Source organism: Ictidomys tridecemlineatus, chromosome 2 (genome assembly GCF_052094955.1).
Source record: "Ictidomys tridecemlineatus isolate mIctTri1 chromosome 2, mIctTri1.hap1, whole genome shotgun sequence".
Taxonomy (NCBI): Eukaryota; Metazoa; Chordata; class Mammalia; order Rodentia; family Sciuridae; genus Ictidomys; species Ictidomys tridecemlineatus.
This window is the reverse complement of record NC_135478.1, coordinates 51,218,697-51,234,679: the sequence shown is the minus strand read 5'-3', so window position 1 is coordinate 51,234,679 and position 15,983 is coordinate 51,218,697. Positions and strand designations below refer to the sequence as shown.

The 15,983-nt window shown below is 36.6% G+C and overlaps 1 protein-coding gene across 15 annotated transcripts in view; it reads left to right on the top strand.

The window, feature by feature from the left end:
• Positions 1–15,983, top strand: part of Fhit (fragile histidine triad diadenosine triphosphatase) — a 1,362,797-nt gene that overhangs the window by 380,208 nt on the left and 966,606 nt on the right. For 14 of the 15 annotated variants that reach the window (XM_078038544.1, XM_078038546.1, XM_078038545.1 and 11 more), the window contains one exon: positions 7,013–7,107. The exons of the other annotated variant lie outside the window; for it this stretch is intronic. The gene's annotated coding sequence lies outside the window, so the exon portion shown is untranslated. The remainder of the gene's footprint in view (positions 1–7,012; positions 7,108–15,983) is intronic. 15 annotated transcript variants of the gene reach the window in all.

The window sequence follows — 15,983 nt, the reverse complement described above, 5'->3', positions numbered from 1 at the left end:
TGAGTAGTTATTAAACGGTTTCCATCCAGAACCATGTCAGGTACCATGAAAACTGCAAAAATCACATTGGACCATTCCAGATCTCAAGGAAACTTGCCCTTGGGTTTCTCTTTTCCTTTCCCTTCCTCCCCATCTTCTGCCAACTTTGTGAAGAATTTGAGATTGTTGAGTAAATTAAAGGTAGTGTACAGGTAATATAACAAGTAACCATGAAATAGAAGCATGACCTTCTTTAGTAGTATAAGTTGGTAGGCCCAGGGAATTAACTAAATTTGGAAAAGATCTCTTGGTCACTAATTTATCTTGTGTAACATCCATATCTTATTGGAGGAAACATTTCATTTTTTTTAAAGCAAGTAGAATCTTTTGAGGATAAAACCAAAGGTGGAATAAATCAGTTAAAATTTGTATATTGACTATAGCGTGTTTTTCAAACAGAAGCACAGATGTTGGAGGTAAGGGTGAGAGCACAGATGAGATCAGTCTTTACCTTTGTCTCCCCAGACCTCAGCATAGTGCATGTTTATGTTTGGTGCTTGAGATATAGTTCTATAAATTTTAACTATTCATTGGATGGTTTTGCACTGACTTTGGGTAACAATGAAGAGAGGCTATATAGTCCATGCCTTTGAAATGTTGTGTTTTCTTTCCCTAGAAAGCCATCTTCCCACCCTTTGCTTTGCTTAGCTCCTCCTCACCCTCCAGGTCTTAGATTTAATTCAGTTCCTTTGTTTTAGTAAGTCCTAGACTGATCTGCTCCTTTCTGCTTGAAAGGATACATTCCCAGCAGGAGTCCTGGACTCCTGCCTGTCTCCTTGAATAGCTTTCAAAAGGTTTTTTTGATCAACTTAGTACCCTTGCTCCTACCATAGTACCTGATGCTTCCTATTATGTAACTCAGTAAATGCTTCATTCCATGAATGAAAGTAATTAATTACTAAACAATGTGGTGAGTAGTGCTTTCAATTAACTTTGAATGAAAATGAAGATAATGGATGAAAATGAAGATACTATTAAGCATAACAATGATGATAATGATGATGATGATAAAGGGTGATAGTAACCACTCTATTGCATTTGAATCTTGTGCCAGGCCCTTTTAAATGATCTCACTGAATCTCCTAATAACTTTGTTAGGAAGGCAACGTGATTAACCCCATTTTACCAAGGAGAAAAATGAGCATGGGGAAGATTGATGACTTGGATAGAATCATACACCTGTTTGGTTTGATAGAGCCCAGGATTCAAACCCATATCCTTCACCACAACATAAAATTATATCCCTATGCTATTTTGCTGAAGTGTTTTTGGGATTATGGTCTGCAGGAATGAAATGATGGTGTCCTCACTGTGACAAGTTACCTGGTGATAACTCAAAACAGCTGAAGTCTGCCATCATATTTCATTGTGAGGTGTCTACCACATTTTTTATGCAGAAACAGAAAAATGTAGAACCAGAGGTCATAGAATCTGTTTCACGTTAATGGGGTTGGAATGTTCTTTTTGCCTGTCTCCTGTTGGTACACAGCCCTCTGGCTGAATGCCCTTTGCTGTTAAGGACTTATCACATACTTCATTTGTTCATTTGAAAATCCAGTGTTTACTGCAGTGCATAGCAGCCACATTATGATGATTACTTAGGCAGACAAATTAAATGATTCAGTGTGGTAGTAGCTCTAAAAAGTCTAATTTCCATGTGTGGAATCATGTTTATCATCACCCAAATTCAAAGGCACAAAATAGCACATTTACATTGGTAACTTATTCATAAAATTCCCTTTCTACCTTGTTTGTTTTCTTGTTACCAACCAAACCATATCCCATGTGGAGGATGAAACATAAAATAGTGGTATTTAAATATTAGGGCTGTGATGGGGCCAGGCAGTTGAGGCCAGTCGAGCATCTCATTCTTGCCTTCTGCTTCCTAGTTTCATGCACGTAAAGATTTTGGAATCCCCATATCTGTCTTTAAAGATTTGCCTAACTGCTTCTTCAAAGCTTTAGGGCCTCTCAGATAAATGTACATAAAAGAATTTTTTAAACAATATTGACTCAAAAGGAAGACTGCATGTCATGGTTTTCACTTCATGATTACTGAACTTTCCTGAAAGCTTTATTCCTCCATTGAGTCTCCCTCCAGGAAAACAAGGAACATTCTTTGCAATTCTAACACTTTTAAAGAATGACCTCCTTGGCTCAAAGAGAATCTTTTGATTATTAGTGGCAAAAATGAATTATCCTAAAGCAAACTCTTTTTGAAAGCATAGATCCCGTTTTGTAGGAGGAAAACCTAATCTCAAGCCCTAGAACATGTCAGGTTAATGGCTAACTTGCTGCAAGGAGAGAAATAGGAAAAAGCAAAATTGCTAAATCTGCTGAAGAACTAATCAAGCATATTGTTCCCTTGATTCTAGAAAATTGCAATGAGCTTTTAGAAAGGTTGAAAAGATGTCCATGGCACACTTTCATTTACTTTGTTGTAAATGTGTATTCCTCCTTCCCTGAGATGTTGGTATTCCTAGGGGAGTGGGGGGATGGAGGTGCTGAAGATTATAGCTACTGGTGATATTCTGGTGTACCCTGGCAAAATTCCTGTCATTCCAAATGACAAATGGTTCCCTCTGCTGGGTGAACTTAAATTCAGTCCTTAAGCTGAGACAGCCCGGAAGGAATCACCATTGGTCTTATGTTTATTAAAATATAGTTGTGAGGCTGGGGTATAGCTCATTACGACAGCACTGTCCTGGCATGCCTCAGCCCCTGGGTTTGATCCCCAGCACTGCACAGACAACAAACACAAACAAAGCCAAACAACAACAACATTAAAAACTATAGAGTAGATCACGGGGTGGGGGGTGGCACACACCTATAATCCCAGCTGTTTAGAGGCTGAGGCAGGAGGAACACAGGCTTGAGGCCAGCCTTTGTAATTTAGTGACCCTGTCTCAAGATAAAATAAAAAGGACTGGAGAGTGTGGCTCAATAGCAGAGCACTTACCGAGCATGTGCAAGGACCTGGGTTCAATCCTAGCACTGCAAAACAAGCAAAAAACATAGTTTTGAATTTTATCCTTAAGAAACCAACCACCTATGACCAGCTTAAGTATGTTCCAGAACTGGTGACGAACGCCATGGCTTCCTTTCTTTCCTTCATCTTTCCCTCCTTCTCTCTTTTCTTTGATTCCAAAAACTTTTAAAAATACAAAGAGTACAACAAATATCTTTATTTCCAGTATTCAAAAATGAGTATCTTTTTGTTAGGCCAGATTTGGCTTCCAGTGTTGCTTCCTTTTAAAAGAAATTATTGAAGGGAAGAGAGAGGGGAGGTGCAATGAAATTAACTAAATTATGCTGTTATATTGTGTGCAGTACAAATAGGTAACAATGAATCCCACTGTTGTGTATAATTATAGTGCACCAATAAAAAGAAAAATTAAAAAAGAAAAGAAATTATTGATGAAACTCAATTCCTCTTTAACTATCACACCTGTTCTTTCCTTCACCCTCTACACCCTCTGCTGCCTACACCACCTGCCCCAAATTCTCCAACATAAACGTGGGCTGTATTTGACCAGCCTCATGTTTATACTTTTACCTACATACATGTGTATTCTTAATGAATATATGCAATTATGTTTGTTTAAAATTTTCCTTTTATCAACAACTGCCTCGTACTTAATCCTGTAAATACAGCACATTTTTCTTACCCACTCCCCTTTCTTGGTGCCTCTTAGATCATTCCAGGTTTTGTTATTCTAAAAACAAATATTAATCTTTTTAGTGTATGTCTCCTTGTGCATATAATTTTGAGCCCAGTGCATCCCTCAGGAAGAATCACTATGCCAGGGGATGTTTGTAGTATCACTTTAAGTAACTATAGTCAAGTTATTCCCTAGAATAATAATTGCTTAAAAATGCCCAAATTGTGGTTGGTTCTGCCAGAAGCAAACTAAAATATTATGCTATTCCCCCCAACATCTTGGACAACACTGAATTTTTTCAGTCTCTTTCATGTTCAGATGGAAGAAAAATGGAATCAATTATTTTAGTTTGCATTTTCCAACACTATTTTTTTCTTTTAAAGAATGGACTTCTGGGGATAGTAGAGAATAGGAAAGGTAGCAGAATACAACAGTTACTAATATGGCATTATGTAAAAGTGTGGATGTGTAACCGATGTGATTCTGAAATCTGTATTTGGCGTAAAAATGGGAGTTCATAACCCACTTGAATCTAATGTATGAAATATGATATGTCAAGAGCATTGTAATGTTTTGAATAACTAATTAAAAAAATAAAGTAGATTAAAAAATTAAAAAAATAAAGAATGGACTTCTTTCTTTATGTCTTGATCTTTGTGATTTATTCTTTGAATCATCTTTATTTCTGTTTATTTGTTGTGTTTTTCTTTTTCTTGATTTTAGGAGTCCCTTGCATATTCTGGTATTCACCCGTATCTTTGGTAGGGCTGACATTTGAGAAGATCATTCTTCAGGTTATTAGAACAGTTAAATTGTTCTGTTTCCAGATTTATTTTCATATATTATCAAGAAGTCAGGCCCATCTTTCTACCCCCAGTTGGTTGCAAATCCTTTTGGATCTACTTTCAAAATATGCTACATGGACCTGACAATTTTTTACTGTCCACTGTGCTACATTGGGTATCTTCATTCTCCAGGGTCTGCAGGAGCCTCCTCAGTGGCCAGGTTCTTTAGTTCATTCTCACCAAAGACCTAGAGAGACCTTATCAAAGTGTAAGTCAGCTCTTTATTTACCTCTAGAGAGAACCATGTAATAATGGCTTTGCAGTTTGCTGCCAATAAAAACCCAAGTCCTTATAGTGGCCCAAGAGATCCAGCACACACCAGCCCCATGTCACAGTCACTGTCACTGCTCCTTCTCATCTCCCACTTCTCTCCTCTTGCGCTGGTCCCTGCTGTTCTCTAACACACCAGTGTTCTCATGCACTTTCTTTTCCCTGTCCCTGGAATTTATTTTCATCCAAAACCATTTATCTTTTTTTTTGCTGAATTCTCATTTAGATTTTTCCCAGAGATGTTACCTCCCCTGGAAATATTTTCTAACCTCCTTGCTTAAAAATGCAGCAATCGCTCTACACTGACTGCCTTTGTTTCCTAGGGCTATAGTAACAAAGTATCACAGATTGAGTAGCTTACAACAACAGAATTTTTTTGCCTGGCAGCTCTAGAATCTACAGGTTTGAAATCAAAGTGTCAGTAGGGCCATGCTCTTTCTGAAAACTATAGGGAACCCCCACCTCTCCTCTCCTTAGTTTCTGGTGGTTTGATAGTAATTCTTGACATTCTTTGTCTTGCAGCTACATAAGCCACGTCTCTGTCATCACCTGGCATCTCCCTGTGTATCTCTGTCTTTACTTATGGTTTGGATCTCTAGTATGCCCTAAAGTTATGTTTTGAAAGCTTGGTTTCCAGAGCAGCAGTGTCTAGAGGTGATCTTACCTGGTTGGTGGATTAACACATTTGATGGATTAAAAATAGGAGGGGCATGGGTGGAGGAAATAAGTCATTAGGGACTACATGTTGGCCCCTTCCTCTCTTTCTGTCTCTGTTTCTGTTTCTCTTTCTTTCTGCCTCCCAGCTCACTTCCTCATACCATGATATTCTGCATCACCTTAGGCCCAGAGCAATGGAGCCACTGTTATATCTTCAACAACTTTATTTTCAAAGAAAGTAAAGTTCCAATGTACTGGGGTTAGGAACCCAACATTTTTTTTTTCTGAAGTGCAGGGAAAATAATTCAACCCATAACACACATCATTTCCTTTCCTACTCTGTTTCTCCAGAGCACTTAGCACTATTTAACCAACCATATATTTCACCTATTTTTTTTGTCTGTCTTTCCCCATCAGAATATAAACAGCATGAAGTCAGGATGTGGGGCTATGTTTATTGCTGTAATATATTAGTGCCTGACCCCTTAATAGCATCTCAATAAACATTTGTCAAATGAATGCATTTACTCTGTTAAATTATGGCATTGAGCAGGCCAATTAACATGTTATGGAATAAAAATAATTAGGTAAATTTACCCTTATACAAAATCCTACAGAATGAGTCAGTTTTTATTATTTTAATATTTGTTATTTCAAAGAATGGCACCTGAAGGAAAAGTAGAGGTAGATATCAGAAAAGATAGGAGTGAGCTGACCAGTTGGGGGATGAATATATCATCATTGAGTGATTTATGGGTAGTGAGATATCTTTGGTCCCTTTGTCATTCTTCCACTTATCTTTACAATTAAGATGGAAAAAGATTTTGCTTTGTCTGACATATTCTTGGAACTATGTATATACTTTGTATATACTATGTATATACTTTAACTCATTTAGAAATAATGTATTCTTAAAAAATGTATCCCTTGCATATTATTATACCCATTTTTCAGAAGCAAAAAGTGAGGAACAACAAGGTTGAGCAGCCATGTAAGCCACAGAGATAATACATTACTAGGATCTAAATTCAGGCCAGTGGGACCAAAACCTGTGTTCCTTCCCTTGTCATATGACTTCAGATTCTACTGGGACCAGAATTTCATAGGACAGGTTGTAAACTGACCCACAAATGATTTTTCAGACAGGTGATTTGGCATAGAACATCACTTTTGGTAAGTACCCTTCTTAACCAAAACTCCTGGATCAACCTTATATTTTGGCACAATGGAAAGCCCTTGTGCCAGCCTGCCCAGTTCCTGAGAAGGGCCAAATGATATGGACAGGCCAGCCCTGGAATAGGCATCAGACAATAGAGAGTCAAGGCACCATTGTGTGGTCATGTGTGAATCACCGAAGCGCCTCTCAGACACATCTTTCCTCTGCAGAGCAATGATGATTCTCATAAGAAATCACATGTGCCTTTATTCTGCCTTTTAAACAATATCTGTGCAGTCATACCAGCTCAGTTTTTGTAGTTTGTGGTTTCTGTTGAGTTCTCTGCTAAAATATCATCAAAATTTCTTTTGTTTGTGGTGTAGGTATCCTAGGACAACCTGCTGACCTTAACTCCTCTACAAAAAAATCTGTGCATCCAGCCACTGAGAACTCCAAGGAAGCAGCAGTAGTCTAAAAGGTAGTGTTTGCTTCATTTTAAATTTTTTTCAGAGGGTCTGACATAACTGAACTGCTATGGGCAAACTTATAATAGTAGAACATTCATATGTACATATAAAATAGAACTTTTAAAATGGTAAAATTCAGGTCTAGATTCCCTTGGAGAATTTACCCTGTCTCGGCTTCTATTTGTAGCTGCCATTTTAAAGTTGGAATATAAATATTATGTCAGTTAAATAAAAGAGTGATGACTTCACTTTATGAAAGAAAGCTTTGCCTTTGCTTTCCATGAAGTGTAGCTTAACTGTTGCCTGATTGATATGCCATTATATCATTCTCACCCCACAGACAGTTACACATATTTAATAATTTTTATGTATAAAAAGTAAGGTTAAACAGTTACGGTGTCAAGTTGTTATGCCTTATGGTGGCTTTGAGAATGATGGTGCAATTGAAATGAAATGAGTAGCACCAGGAGGCGGCTTCTGCCATGAACCATGTCTCCTAAAATGGCTTGGGATCATTCTTGGTAAGAGGAAGTCCTAGTGGTATCCAGTGGGACAAGGAAGGCTGGATCTTATCAAAAGGTTCAAAGATCAGGTAAAATCATCTCTTGCCTTTATACATCTTTGAATGGTGACATTGGAAAAGTTGAACATGTGTTTTATTAAAATAGCAATCAAGGAGAAAATATGCACTATTGAGGTCAGAAAACAGTACTTATGTAAGTGTGAGTGTTGGCATGCTGAGTATTTTGAGCTGAAAGATGTTGGCAGGGCCCCAGAAGCAAAATCTTTTTTGACTGTATCCTATTCCCCTCTCTCCCCAGGCAGGACTTAGAAACTGGAACCCCTCTCCCTCAAAATCAGCCCTAAAACCTAGAAATGTTTACTCATAACTTTCCCCCGACATCTGTGTAAGAGCTGGCCATAAAGAAGTTCTCTGGCCTACTTTGTCTGACAGTCGGTCATCCCAGAAGGGTCCTGTTTTGTACATGGGAAAAAGGAATGCCTCAAAGAAAGACCTAGAAGAATTGAAACCCATACGCCTTGCTGGGTTTCTTCTCTTTGTCTCTCACTGATAGGTCATTCCCATTTTGTCCAATCTCACTTCTATACAGCTGTCCATTTTCATCAGATCTTGGCATTACAAAAGCCCAGTTTTCCTTGTGTCTCTGGGCTTTCATTTCTGAAGGCTCCGGTGTGACAGACAACATTTATTAGGTAGATTGGTTTACTTTTCTCTTATTAATCTATCTTTTGTTATTTTGTTAGAGGAGCATTTGCTGTGCCCCTTATAATGGGTGTCCCATCTTTCTCCCCCTGCAGTACTAAGCTGATAAATTCTTCAGCATGGGGTCACTGGGCTGTGCTCATTTAATCCCACTTTTATGTAAATACTCATATCCTTTTCCATCAGTCCTTCTCATCTCTCCTCCTTCAATAGTGTGTCCCACTCCTGGGTCTTGGCAAACAATTTTGCATGATATATATATATATATATACACACACACATACATATCTATTATATGATATACATATATGTTAACCTCATGTGCCAGAATACAATGATGTTGTGTTTTCTTTCTTGCTTCCAGTTAAGACCCAGTCTCCTGTAACCTGTATGCCTAACCATCCTTGACCTGCCTTCCTTTTTCTCTCATCCAATGGTCATCTAAAATCCATGCCAAGTTTATGAAGTCAGGCAAGACTGCACCTAGACTTTGTAGGATTGTGACACATTGCTGTATCTTCTAGAAATACTCACCAAGTTCAGGTTGTGTTGGGATGAGGCAGGCATCTTCACTTTCTGGTATGCCTGGCTTCTTTTTAGTGAATCATGTACCCATCTAGAGAGTTTCCCTGGAAAAGAGAGAAAGTTTAAAAGTAGGAAATTCAATGAACTGAAATGGAGCATCCTAACTAGAGTCCTTGAATGGCATTATTTGATCTTTCTGTTATTATTATTCTGGTTAGTGTTTTAAGCCCTGAAGCAAGGCACTTTTTAAAGTGAAAGCTATCAATACAAAATATATATCTGAAAGAGTAGGATTTTAACATCAGTAATTACTAGAAAAAAGAATTGTAGCTTATTTTCAAGTTTTAGAAACCTTTCTTATTCCTCCATACATAGAAAGACTTCTCTACTAACAATAAAGGGCATGAGCCTAATGATTTCAACTACTCCCATTTTTCTGTTTCTTTTAAGATTTCAGCTGTTCAATGGGATTTATCAGTCAACTCTCTTAGCCTCTCTGAACTCTGGTTTCTTCTTCCATAAAATGAGGCTAATGATAGAAAAGACCTCATAGAATGGCTATGCAAGTTTAAATGATAATTTATGTAAAGTGGTTAAGAAGGTGTCTTGCAGGCAGACGCTCTCAAGAAATGGAAGCCAGAATGATTATTATTAGAAGGAAATGTTCACTTACCAACTCTGTGCTGTTGTGGAAGGATTTTCAGTATTTTATTTCTCCTGGAATATTACCTATTGCAATATGAAACCCTAAAAGTAAGGTAAAATAATGTGGCAAAGTACCATGTAGATATTTTTGGTAGTCATGAGTTTGTGTAAACAGCAATGTTTTGAGGTTAAATTCTGCCAATCTAAGAGCCACGTCTGAGTAATATTTTATCATTTAACTTTGTGCTGTGCTTCCACTCCAAATCCACCAATGTACTTGGCAAGATGATCAAGGAACACCTAATTCCAACTTCTGTTTCTTCTTAAACTAAAACCAAATATTACTAGATGAGGTAGTAGATGGAGGTTAAACATTTTTCAGAGAAGAGGTAGAAATGAAAAGGAATATTTCCTTAATGTTTTTATTTGTTTCTACTTCTTTTAAGGATATGTAAACTCTACTGGATTTAACATTCTCATTCTGATATATATATCAATATATATATTGATATATACAGATATCAACTGTAATATAGACCTCCCAACAAATATCTGGAGGCCCTAGAAAGTAAAAATAAGAAGACAGATTACTTGGGGGAGTTGAAATTCAAAACTCAGAAGTAAGTTTTTCATTTTACAACTTTTAGACTGAGAGCAGGCTGAAGTGAATGTCACCTGGGATGGCTAACCCTCAATTTAAAAACCTGTATACAGTCTTTGAGGTTTGAAGACCCAAACAACAGAATTCAGGTAACACAGACACTGAAAAATGAGTTTGGAATCTGTTGAAGAAGAGAGACAGAGAAGAGAAGCTCCTTCATCTGTTTATAAACATTAACCAAATATTTGGCTGATACCTGAATCATGTATTCAAGAGCAGATATAAGTTAGCACAGTTAAAAATTTAAAAACTGAGTTGAATTTGACCTGCCATCTGAGGTGATTTTCAGTTTGCATATAACTAAATTAATTGCCTGCTAAAATTCTTCTGAAAACTAAGGCAAAATTCAGAATTTCTTCACAATAACATTTATATAGTCATTGATACAACCTCAACTTACACAAATATGAAGGAACAAGAAAATGACCAATTTTTTAAATATTTATTTTTTAATTGTAGTTGGACACAATACCTTTATTTATTTATTTATTTTTATGTGGTGCTGAGGATTGAACCCTGGGCCTTGCACATGCAAAGTGAGCACTCTATTGTTGAGCCCCAACCCCAGCCTGAAAATGACCAACTTTGCTTTTTATCTATTTATTTATTTTGGTGCCAGGGATTGAACTCAGGGGCACTTGACCACTGAGCCACATCCCCAGCCCTATTGTTGTATTTTATTTATAGATAGGGTCTCACAGAGTTGCTTAGTACCTCTCCATTGCTGAGGCTGCCTTTGAACTTGCGATCTCCCTGTCTTAGCCTCCCTAGCCGCTGGAATTACAGGCGTGTGCCATCATGCCCGCTGGAAAATGATCAATTTTGAAAAGGCAAGTGTAAGACACTGATTCCAAGATGACCAGGATGTTGGAGTTAGTGAGCAAAGAGTTTAAAGTGGTTGTGATAACCTTGCTTCATGAAGATTATGAAAACATACTCACAATGAGTAACATGGTAGTAAATAGCAAGTGAAAAAAAGAGAGAATTTAAAATTGAGCCAATGCTGCTGCCCCAGATGCTGCTACCTTGCCAGAGGTCTCTTCTCTGGGCACCGCCATGATAACCTTGGAGGCAACTTCTGTGGCTATCTCCATGGTCACAGCTGCTGCATGGAAGTCTCCTGTCAATCATCTGCTGCCTGTACCACTATTGCCATTGCTACTGCCTCTGATTCCATTGCTGCCAGCTTCAGGTCACCTGGAGGTCTTCTTTCTGGGTGCTGCTGCCACAGAAGACATCTCTGCCCCAAATGTAACTTAAGCCGACACTGCTGCTGGAGATTGCGTGGTGATGCTGCCCCCACAGCTGCAGCTGCCACTACTGCTGATCCCCTGCCTGCCTCCAACAACCACCGCCACTACTGCTGCTACCATAGCCTAGAGGACTGCTTCAGGGGAGATTATAGGTTTGGTCGCATGTGGCTGCACCCATTTTGTGACACCAGCCAGAGCATGGGGCCCAAGTGACAGCAGGTTTACCACCACAAGAGCCTCTGTCTGGGAACTCCAGCAGAGACCTGCAGGTCCAATATGGGGGTGACTATGACTTTGGAGGAGCCTGGGGTCTTCCTGCTGAGAGTGTTGGTGGCCTTTGTCTTGCTGCTGCATCTCGGGGTTGCTTTTTTGCATGAGTGTATCCCTAGAGGTCTCTCTGCAAGTAGGAATAGCACTTGAGATCTTAGGATTGCAGTGTGGCCAAGCCTGAGGTATCTGAAGCCCAGATTGGTGGAATAGATGTTTGGTGATCCCGAGATTATCAGAGACAGGGCTGAGAAACTGTTGAACACTGACAGAGACAATTTTACTTTCCAGCAAGATTTATTTTATTTTATTTTTTGATTCACTAATCTCTCTACCATATTTGGAACAGGATGTTTTTTATGCATCAGTGTGTGGAGGACAATGATATATGAATGGTGTTTTGCATTTTTGTTGTACTCTTATGTCTTTAATTTTTTTCTCTTTGTTTGCATTCTTCCTCTTAAGAGAGTATTTTCTTTTCAACTTTCCTTCAACCAACAGCCAATCTGTGTCAGCTCCTTTTCCATTCTTCTATGAATTTTTACTTCTAGTTTTCTCTTTCTTCCTCACGAATATTGCATACTATACTACCTCTGTTCTCTCAATCACCATTTGACATTGTAAACCATTTTAACAAATTTTCTGTTTGTACTATAGATAGTTATTAAAGTCATCATTTTGGTTTAATGATGGTTTAATGCAAGAAAGCAGTAGATGCCTTACTGGGAGCTATTAGGTTTAAGGCTAAATGTTGTGTACACTGGGTGCTATTGATATTGGTCTCACCAGTAAAGATGAAACACTAAAAACCTCCAGGGACACTATAGGTCTACAGGGCAGAATTTATGCTGCCTTAGACCCATAGTTTTATATGGGAAAACATGCTAACAACATGAAAAAACAAGGGAATAAAGTACCCCAAACAAACCAAGATGCTTCAATAACAAAAGCTACTGATAACACAGTAGAAGAAATGTCCACAAAGGAGTTCAGATTGTACATAGTTAAACTGATATGTGAAGTGAAGAATAGTGTAAGGATTGAAATTAAAGAAAAAATACAGGAACTGAAAGATCACTTCAATAAAGAGTTAGAGATAGTGGGGGAAAAACAAAACAAAACAAAACAAAAACCAAAAAAACAAACCCAACCAAGCAGAAATCTTTGAAATGAAGGAATCAGTAAACCAAATTATAAATTCAATAGAAAACATCACCAACAGACTAGATCACTTGGAATACAGAACCTCAGGCAATGAAGACAAAATATATAATCTTGAAAGTAGAGTTGAACATGCAGAAAAGATGGTAAGAAACCATAACAGAATATCCATAAATTATGGGATAACATGAAAAGACGAATGTAAGAGTTATTGGAATAGACGAAGGAGCAGAGATACAAACCAAAGGAATGCACATTCTTTTCAATGATATAATAGAAAATCTCCCAAACCTAAAGAATGGAATGGAAAATCAAATATAAGAGGCTTACAAGACCCCAAATGTACAAAATTACAGCAGACCCACACCAAGATATATTATGAGAATGACTAACACAGAGAATAAAGATAAAATCTTAAAGCCTGCGAGAAAAAATATCAAATTACGTATAGAGGGAAGCCAATTCAGATATCAATGGATTTCTCAGACCAGACCCTCAAAGTTAGGAGGTCCTATAATAATATATTTCAAACTCTGAAAGAAAACCGATGCCAACCAAGAATTTTATATCAAGCAAAATTAAGTTTCAGGTATGAAAATGAAATTAAAACCCTCAATGATAAACAAAAATTAAAATAATTCACAACTAGAAAGCCTACACTACAGAGCATTCTCAACAAAATATTCCATGAGGATGAAGTAAAAAAAAAAAAAAAAAGTGAAAATCAACAAAGGGAGGATATACACTAAAGGAACATTTAACCAAAGGAGTCAAATTAAAAAGTCAAATTAAAAACCAGAAATAAATCAAAATGACAGGGAATACAAATCATATCTCAATAATAACCTTGAATGTTAATGGCCTAAACTAATCAATTAAAAGATACAGACTGGCAGATTGGATTAAAAACAACTCACCTTATGGGCAAAGACGTCCACAGGCTGAAGGTGAAAGGAGAGGAAAAAACTTTCACTCACATGGATTGTGTAAAAATGCATGGGTTTCCATTCTCATCTCAGATAAAGTAGACTTCAAACCAAAATTAATCAGAAGAGACAAAGAAGGACATTTCATACTTCTTAAGGGAAGTATATATAAGCAAGATATAACAATTATAAATATTTTTGCCCCAAACAATGGAGCATCTATGTACATGAAACAAACCCTTCTCAATTTCAGGAGTCAAATAGATCACAATACAATAATACTGGGTGGCTTTAACACACCTGTCTCACTACTGGACAGGTCTTCCAAACAAAAACTAAATAAGGAAAGTATAGAACTAAATAATCCAATCAATAATTTAGACTTAACAGACATATATAGAATATTTTATTCATCAATGAACAAATATACTTTGTTCTCAGCAGCATATGGCTCCTTCTCTAAAATCGACCATATCTTATGACACAAAACAACTCTTAGTAAACATAAAAAATAAATAAATAAAAACAGTGTTTTTATTTATTTATTTAATACCCTGAATTCTATCAGACCACAATGAAATGAAAGTAGAAATCAATGGTATAATAAAAAATAGAATCTACTATAACAAATGGAGACTAAATAATACACTTATTAAATGATGAATGGATAGTAGAAGAAATCAAGAATGAAATAAAAAAAAATTCTTAGAGGTAAATGAGAACACTGATACAACATATCAAAATCTCTGGGACACTATGAAGGCAATACTAAGAGAAGAGTTTATGGCATTGAGTGCATTAGTTAAAAGAATAAAAAGTCAACAAATAAATGACCTAACACTACATCTCAAAGCCCTAGAAAAAGAAGAACAAATCAACACCAAAAGCAGTAGAATACAGGAAATAATTAAAATCAGAGCTCAAATTAATGAAATTGAAACAAAAGAAACAATTAAAAAAATTGACAAAACAAAAAGTTGGTTGTTTGAAAAAATAAAATAGATAAAACCTGGCCATGTTAACAAAGAGAAAAAGAGAGAAAACTCAAATTAGTAAAATACAAGATGAAGAAGGAAATATCAAAATAGATACATCTGAAATACAGAAGATAATGAGAAACTATTTTGAAAATTTATACTCTAATAAAATAGAAAATACCAAAGACATTGACAAATTTCTAGAGACATATGACCGACCCAAACTGAATGAGGTGGTCATACATGATTTAAACAGATCAATTTCAAGTAATGAAATAGAAAATGCTATCAGAAGCCTACCAACCAAGAAAAGCCCAAGACCAGATGGATTCTCAGCCAAGTTCTACAAGACTTTCAAAGACAAATTAACTTTAGTACTCCTCAAAGTATTCCATGAACTAGAAAAGGAAGGAACCCTTCTAAACTCATTTTATGAAGTTAATATCACTCTGATACCAGACAAAGACACATCAAGGAAAGAAAACTTCAGACCAATATCCCTGATAAACACAGATGCAAATTCTCAATAAAATTTTGGCAAATTGCATACAAAAACATATTAAAAAGATAATGCACCACAAGCAAGTGGGGTTTATCCCAGGGATTCAGAGTTGGTTCAACATATGGAAATCAATAAACATAAATTCATCATATTAATAGACTTAAAAACAAGAATCATATAATCATCTCAATAGATGTACAAAAAGCATTTGACAAAATACAGCACACTTTCATGTTCAAAACACTAGAAAAACTAGGGTTAGTAGGAACATACCTCAATATTATAAAAGCTATATATGCTAAACCCAAGGCCAACATCATTCTAAATGGAGAAAAATTGAAAGCATTCCCACTAAAAACTAGAACAACACAAGGATGTCTTCTTTCACCACTTGTATTTAACATCATCCTTGAAACTCTAGCCAGAGCAACTAAACAAAAGAAAGAAATTAAAGGGATACAAATAGAAAAAGAAGAACTCAAACTATCACTATTAGTTGATATTATGATTCTATATCTAGAAAAAAAAATTCCACCAGAAAACTTCTAGAACTAATAAATGAATTCAGCAAAGTAGCAGGATATAAAATTAACACCCATAAATCAAACACATTCCTATACATCAGTGATGAATCCACTGAAAGAGAAATTAGGAAAACGACTCCATTCACAATAGCCTCAAAAAAAAAAAAAAAAAGAATAAAATACCTGGGAGTCAATCTAACAAAAGAGGTGAAAGACCTCTA